The sequence below is a fragment of the Mustelus asterias genome, chromosome 4 (genome assembly GCF_964213995.1).
Source record: "Mustelus asterias chromosome 4, sMusAst1.hap1.1, whole genome shotgun sequence".
Taxonomy (NCBI): domain Eukaryota; kingdom Metazoa; phylum Chordata; class Chondrichthyes; order Carcharhiniformes; family Triakidae; genus Mustelus; species Mustelus asterias.
In genome coordinates this window covers 62,067,515-62,075,039 of record NC_135804.1, presented here as the reverse complement: position 1 = coordinate 62,075,039, position 7,525 = coordinate 62,067,515, and the positions used below count along the sequence as shown (strand labels likewise).

General features: G+C 45.1%; 1 pseudogene; it reads left to right on the top strand.

Annotated features, from left to right (window-relative positions):
* Positions 1 to 1,719: 1,719 nt before the first annotated feature.
* Positions 1,720 to 1,886, top strand: LOC144493286 (U2 spliceosomal RNA; annotated as a pseudogene).
* The last annotated feature ends 5,639 nt before the right edge of the window (positions 1,887 to 7,525 follow it).

Below are 7,525 nucleotides of genomic sequence, written 5' to 3'. Positions count from 1 at the left end.
GTCCTTTTTGTGTGTTGCATTGAACCCTTTGCCGAGACCCTCAGAAGCGACCCAGGCATCAAAGGGGTTACAATCCCAGGCAGCGGAGGGACGCAGGTCAAAGCCTCCCTGTACATGGATGATGTGGCTGTCTTCTGCTCAGACCCCTCGTCTGTTCGCAGGCTCCTCCAAGTCTGTGAGCAGTTCGAGCTGGCCCCGGGGCAAGAGTGAGGCCATGTTCTTTGGGAACTGGGCTGACAGATCCTTTGTCCCCTTCACCGTCAGGGCAGACTACCTTAAGGTGCTGGGGATATGCTTTGGAGCGGCAGGGGCATGCGCCAAAAACTGGGAAGAGCGCATCGCCAAAGACAGGCAAAAATTGGGCTTGTGTGAGCGACACTCCCTCTCTATCACTGGAAAAAACCTGGTCATCCGGTGCGAGGTACTGTCCGTGTTGTTGTACCTGGCGCAGGTCTGGCTTATCCCCAAATCCTGCGCAGCAGCAGTAACCCAGGCCATCTTCAAGTTTATCTGGAGATCAAAGATGGATTGTGTCCGGAGGGAAGCGATGCACAAATCTCTAGAGAATGGAGGGAAAAACGCTCCCAACGCTGCCCTCATCCTGATGGCCACCTTTGTGTGCGGCTGCATCAAGCTGGGCGTAGATCCTCGGTACACTAACAGCAAGTGCCACTACTTTTTGAGGTTCTACCTGTCCCAAATGTTGCGGAGGATGGGTCTGGCCACACTGCCGCGGAACGCTCCAAGTAGTTGGACCGTACCGCAGCACCTGTCCTTCGTGGAGAAATTTTTCCGGAAACACACCTTTGACCACATGGTGATCAAGCAGTGGTCAGCACGTAATGTCCTTGAGGCCCTGAGAGAAAAGGAGATGGCGGATCCTGTCGGATGGATCCCTGAGCAGACTGTCAATGTCATCTGGCAGAATGCCTCATCACCAGAACTCACAAACAAGCACCAAGACCTGGCTTGGCTGGTGATGAGAAGGGCACTTCCCATCAGATCCTTTATGCACGCTCGAGGTCTCAACATCACCGTATGCTGCCCTCGAAGTGGCTGCAGGGGTGATGAGACGGTCGCACACCTCCTTGTGGAATGTGCCTTTGCAAAGAAGGTCTGGAGTGAGATGCAGTGGTATTTGTCGAGGTTCGTCCCGAGCAGCTCGGTGACGCAGGACTCTGTGCTCTACGGGCTGTTTCCGGGGACGCACACCGAGACAAACATCAACTGCTGTTGGAGGGTCATCAACTCGGTGAAGGACACACTTTGGGCCGCCCAAAACTTGCTGATCTTCCAGTTGAAAGATTTGTCCTCGACCGAGTGTTGCAGACTGGCACATTCCAAGGTCCAGGACTATGTGCTCAGGGACGCGCTCAAGCTTGGGGCAGCCGCCGCAAAGGCACAATGGGGAAAGGCCACCGTGTAAAGCCTTTCAACCGAGGCAGACCGAGGGCCCAGTAACTGCAGAACACCCTCGGCCTGCATAACTGTGTGCTAAACTGGAAAATAACAGCACACAGTAAAATCTGATGCATGTATATAGTTTCAAGTACTGAAATGTAATAAATGTAATGTAATGTAAATAAGCATCGTATAGTACTGTAAAAATGACTTTTTTTTGTACTGTTTGTAATTTCTGGATATGTCGTTTTGCAATGGTTTATTTGAGAGTTTCTTTTATGAATAAAGTATATTTTTGAAATAAAAAAAATGCACCTGCTCGCTTCTCGGCCTTTTGGCTAAGATCAAGTGTAGTATCGACATGCTGTACTTGGTTGAAGTCATTAGGTTACATTTTAGCTTCATTTGAAGCAATTTTTAAAAGCGGCATCTCGGCCTTTTGGCTAAGATGCAAATGAGATCAAGCCTTGGATCATGTAGATCAAGCCCAAGACAGGAGGTGAGAGCCCTGTCTTGTCAGATTGGATCGGGAATGTCTCACTTGTTGAGACTCTGAATTGGACTTGATTTGATTGAATTGGATTTTTTTTTAATGCACCTCCTCTGCATACTGTCATACTAATGAAGGAAAATACACCACATTACATCCAGAAATATTGGACTTTAACTAAGGCCTGAGTTCACACCAGCCATTGGCTGAATTACTGTAGGTCGATTCTCTAAGAGACAATGGAACCCACCTTGTCACCAGACAAGCTACATCTAATAAAAGTATCCAGGAACTAATTGTGATCTCTAGTTAAGACATAATAGCCATCTCATCAAGAAATTTCCTGTGTAATGCACAGACGGAGTTTTGTGGATTAGCCTTCCCATTTGGAATATGCAAAGATTGGGTTAAAGGGCAGCTGAAAGTTGCCCCAGGTTGTTTCTCAGTGTGTGCGTTCTGTGAAAACAAGTTCTGGAAGTTTGAGACAAAAGTAAAAGCCACCTAAATACCACTGCAACTAGTCATTTTGCAAGTAGAACTCAATCTGTCTGTCTCTCTCTCTCTCTGATTGTGGGAGTCAGACAAGTCAGTAAGGACCACAGTTGAAAAGAGAACTAGAAAGCTTCTCTGCAAACTACATGATCCTGGAATCGCAAAGCCAACTATTTGCCTCCTGAAGTCAACTCCAATGGAATTTCAAAACTGATTATTCATCCACTGAAGTCACATCTACTAGAATCTCAAATCACATCAGCTGCAACACTCACTCAATCATCTATACCTCATGAGTCAAGGACTGTTTCATATGCTTATTTTACTTTTTAACTCATTTTGACATAATCTGTATGAATGTCTTTTACCATTTTCTTGCCTTTAGTAATTAATAAACTCACTCCATCTTCAACTCAAGAAAGCCTGGTTAAAATTGGTTCCTTTAAAAATGTAAATATTGAGCTTGGGAAAAAGGTATCCGTAAAAAGGATTCTTTTTCGATTAAATCCATGGAGGGGGTTGAATAAAGACAAGGGGATCCAGTTCATCCCTCCTCATCAAGTATTATGACAATTTGGGGGTATACCAGCCGGATGGTGACAAATTTAGGGGTCTCACCCAGATCGACAACTTTGGGAGCCTCACCTGTTGGGTTGTAACAATAGTAATCTCGAACTGCTGAGAAATTTAAAGCCTGAATACTGATAATGCTATGTAGATGTTTCCGTTGGGCTCTCGGGTTCAAACCCATTCTAGATGGAAGGGAATAAGATCTGCTGTGTCTGCTAGCTGTAAGAGTTCTGAGCTTCTAAAGAGTCTCTTTGCCGTCAATGAGTACATTTTTGCAAATGTAGTCTCTGGTATAGTGCGTGGACCTGCAGAGTTTCACTGGCTGTCTTGTCTGGAGACAATACACATCTTTTTAGCCTGTCTTGATGCTCTCTCCACTCCCATTGTTTTGTTTCTTAAAGACTGGATTAGTTGTAAGTATTCGCATTCCAACCATTATTCATGTAAATTGAGTCTGTGTCTTTATAAGTTCTGTTTGTGAACAGAATTCCCACTCACCTGAAGAAGGGGCTTAGAGCTTCGAAAGCTTGTGTGGCTTTTGCTACCAAATAAACCTGTTGGACTTTAACCTGGTGTTGTTAAACTTCTTATAGTGTAGGAAATGCAGCAACCAATGTGTGCACAGCAAGCTTGTACAAACAGCAATGTGATTATGGCCAAATGATCTAATTTTCTGAGAGATGAATTTGACCAAGCCACAAGGACAAAACCCCCTCTCTCCTTCAGAATAATGCTATAGGATTGCTTATGGCCCTTCGAAAGGGCCAGCAGCATCTCACCTGAAAGACCTCCAACAGCCCAGCATTCCCTCTGAATTGTACTGGAGTGTCACTCTTTACATTTGTGTTTAAGTTGAGCAGGCTATCCAACTGAGGAAATGTACCATACTTGTGCTAAAGAGGGCATTTCTCCGAGATTGGGGCTAAGACTGTTGTGGCACAGTTTCAGCATTTCACCATATTGTACCTAACCTGGGTTTGGGTGAGCATGATTCGAGATTGCCCGAAATGGAAGGTGTTCCATTTTCCAGCTTTCTTATCACTCAAACATCACCAAAAGTGTAGGATTAGACTTATTTCCACACAGGTTGCAGTGATGCAATGTTGCACAATACCAATGCGTCACTGCAAATATTTTAGAAATCTGCACTTCTGCCGTTGGTCCTGTGCAAGGAACATGCCGGGCCAAAGTCAAAGATATGGCAAAGGAACTGGAGTATAAAAAAGGTATTCCTGCAACTGTACAAGGTACTAGTGAGATCACATTTAGAATACCGTGTACAATTTTGTTCCCCTTATTTAAAGAAAATATATCATTGGAGGCAGTACAGAGAAGGTATACTAGAATGATCCTGGGTATGGGGGGACTTCCTTTTGAGGAAAGATTAGACAGGTTGGATCTTTACTTCTTGGAGTTCAGAAAAATACGAGGTGATATAATTTAAACATAAGACCCTGAGGGGGTTAAACAGGAAAAATGTTGGGAGGCTGTTTCCACTCAGAGTGTAGGACCAGAGGGCAAAGTCGCAGAATAAGGGGGTACTAATTTAAGATGGATTTGAGGAAGAATTTCTTCTCCCAGAGAGTGGTGCATCTTTGGAATTCTTTTTCCTGGGAAGCTGTAGAGGCCAACTCCTTGAACATTGTCAAGGTTGAGATTGATAGGTTTTTAATCAGTAAGGGAATTAAGGGTTACGGAGAGAAGGCAGGAAAGTGGGCTTAGTGTTGGGATTTTTTGTGTCCCCAGTAGTGTGTTTCAGGATGGTGGATGCGGCTGTCATTGGCTGATGGCGGGAGCCTCTCATTCCCTCACTATCAACGGGCTTTCCTGTTTTATACACCTCCCCAACCCCACCTCTTCCCCTCACTCCCACCCCCCCAACCCCACCCGACACCCTCCCACTCCTCACAACCACCCCCCAACTCCACCCCCTCCCCCAACCCCTCCCCACCAACCCCACCCCACCCCACCTGCCCCCCCCCCCCCCACTCCGTGCAATCACCCCTCCAACCCTATCCCCTCCCCACAACCCCTCCCCTCCCCCCACCCCAACCCCCACAACCACCAGCAGGAAACCTGCTGGCAGGGCCGGAAGATCCTGTCGGTGAGAAGGGCTGGAAAATTCCGACCAATCAGTGTTAGATCAGCCATGATCTGATTAGATGGCGGAGCAGGTTCAAAGGGCTGAGTGGCCTACTCTTGCTCCTATTTCTTATGGACGTATGGGGCACAAGTTTAAACATAGAAGTGCCTACCAGGCTTTCAGTGTCTGTTTGTTTGAATTAGGCAGGCCTGAGAGAAGATGTAGATTCCTTTACAACGACTGACTGAAGGGGAGGAATACACATATCGATGGAAATCGAGGCGCACAATGAACTGCCAGTCAACAGACCATTATCCAATTACTGTTGACAAGTGAGGTATGAGGTCAGAGAGACTAGCAAAGTCATGAAGTTCCAGCAAACTATTTGTGAAGAGCGATCTTAGAATTGCATTAGCAATTCCATAGTCCGCATGAAAGCTGCAATTCATACTTGGGCACATTCAAAAGGAAATTGTGTGAGAATAAGAAAAGATATTGTTTGGAGCAGTAGGGAATAAGAGCCAGAAGAAATTACACACGAGGAAGTTATGATCTGATTTACGTGCTGTGCATTTTCAAATAAATGTTGCTGAGGGCAAATACTGACCTTTGACCTGTTATTTCATGTTCGATCTATTCCCAAGCCGACAGTCACAGCTAGTTTTATTCCTGGCCTCTTCCTCGCCAGTCTGCTTTCCTCTCAAATCACCACCTTTGATCCCCACTACTGGAAGAACTCTTCCCTTTTACAAATTCACTTTCAAATTTCCAAATGCCTTTGCCCGAGGCTCGCCAACTATCAGGCCACCTGGAGAGATACAGCCCAGAAGATGACCATTTGGCCCATCGGCCTGCTCTTTGAAAGAGTCCTCCAATTGGTCCCACGCTCCTGCTCTTTCCCCGGAGCCCTGTAAATTTTTCCTTTTCAAGTATCTATCTAATCTCACTTTGAATGTAACTGTTGAAATGACTTCCACCAACCTTTCAGAGACTGTGCTCTAAATCATTGCAACATGCTGAGGAACACAGACAATAATATTTCGTTTGATTCCTATGTTGTGTTGGCTTGGCTGATCTTTACATCAGCTGGCATAGGGGAAAACACATCATCAACTATTCTTGCTCCTGACCACTGTTTAGAGACTGCTGCTGAGAGTGCGTCCATGTGAATGCCTCAGGATCAACTATGGAATGCCAGAACTCATAGTCTAGACTTGTACTTCAACAATTTCCACAGGTGGAAGATACAGAAGACAGCAGTCAATTATGGGACATCTGCGGCATAAGGCGGAAGACTAAGCTGAAAAAAACAGTTCTGACTGTGATCAAACTAATGGTTTAAAAGTAACAAACTTGCATTTCTATAGTGCCTTTCACCACCTTCAGATGTTCCAAAGTGCCTTACAACCAATGAAGTACTTTTGAAGTGTAGTCACTACTGTAAAGTAGGAAATGACTCAACTCTGTTCCTCCATTTGTACTGGTGCTCACTGAATTCAGAATCTTTAACCTTGACATCCATAAGCCATCCCTGTAGTGTTCAATGGTTTAACTGATCTGTGTTTGATAATGTTGCCCAGCAATCTATGATTGATTAAACCTGCGAGAGCTAAAGTAAGCAGAAATACCTGAGAAGCCAGACTGCAGACAGAGGGGTAGAATTCTTGTGATTGCTGAGATATTTTATAGCACTTAATTAAATTCATCTCTGCCTTGTTCCCAGATAAATCACAAATATAAAATATACAACAAACTAGTAAATCCATAACAATCCCATTGTTACATTCAGGTTCTGTTTACCATGGTTAAGGTCAGAGAACATGGTTTACAGATTCAGAACACCAATATACCCACAATGCATCCAAGGCCACAAGGAGGGCTTAAATAGGGAAAATGGAGATCCACTGAATCCACAGAATTCATACAGTGCAGGAGGAGGCCATTCAGCCCAACAGGTCTGCACCGACTCTCCAAAAGAGTCTGTCTAGGCCTATCCCCAAAACCCCACACATTTACTTTGGCAAATCCGCCTAAACAACGCATTTTTGGACATTAAGGGGCAAGTTAGCATGGCCAATCCACCTGACATGCACATCTTTGGACTGTGGGATGAAAGTGAAGCAACCAGAGGAAACCCACACGGACATGGGGAGAATGTGCACACTCCACACAGAGTCACCCAAGGCCAGAATTGAACCCGGGTCCCTGGCACTATGAGGCAGCAGTGCTAACCACTGTGCCACAATGCCACCCTTGCTAATTTTTTAAATTTACAAATAACTATTCAAGGTGATTCTGCCAATTGATTATAGCTAAACTTCCCCAGATAATTTAGGAATCTTTAACAGCTGCAATAATAGTGGTGTAAGGAGTGCATCTTATTGATGGTGCTCACTGCGGCTGCCGTGTTGTCAGTGATAGAGGGAATGAATGCTTAAGGTGGTTGATAAGGTGCTAATCAAGTGGTATACTGGATTGTGTCAATCATC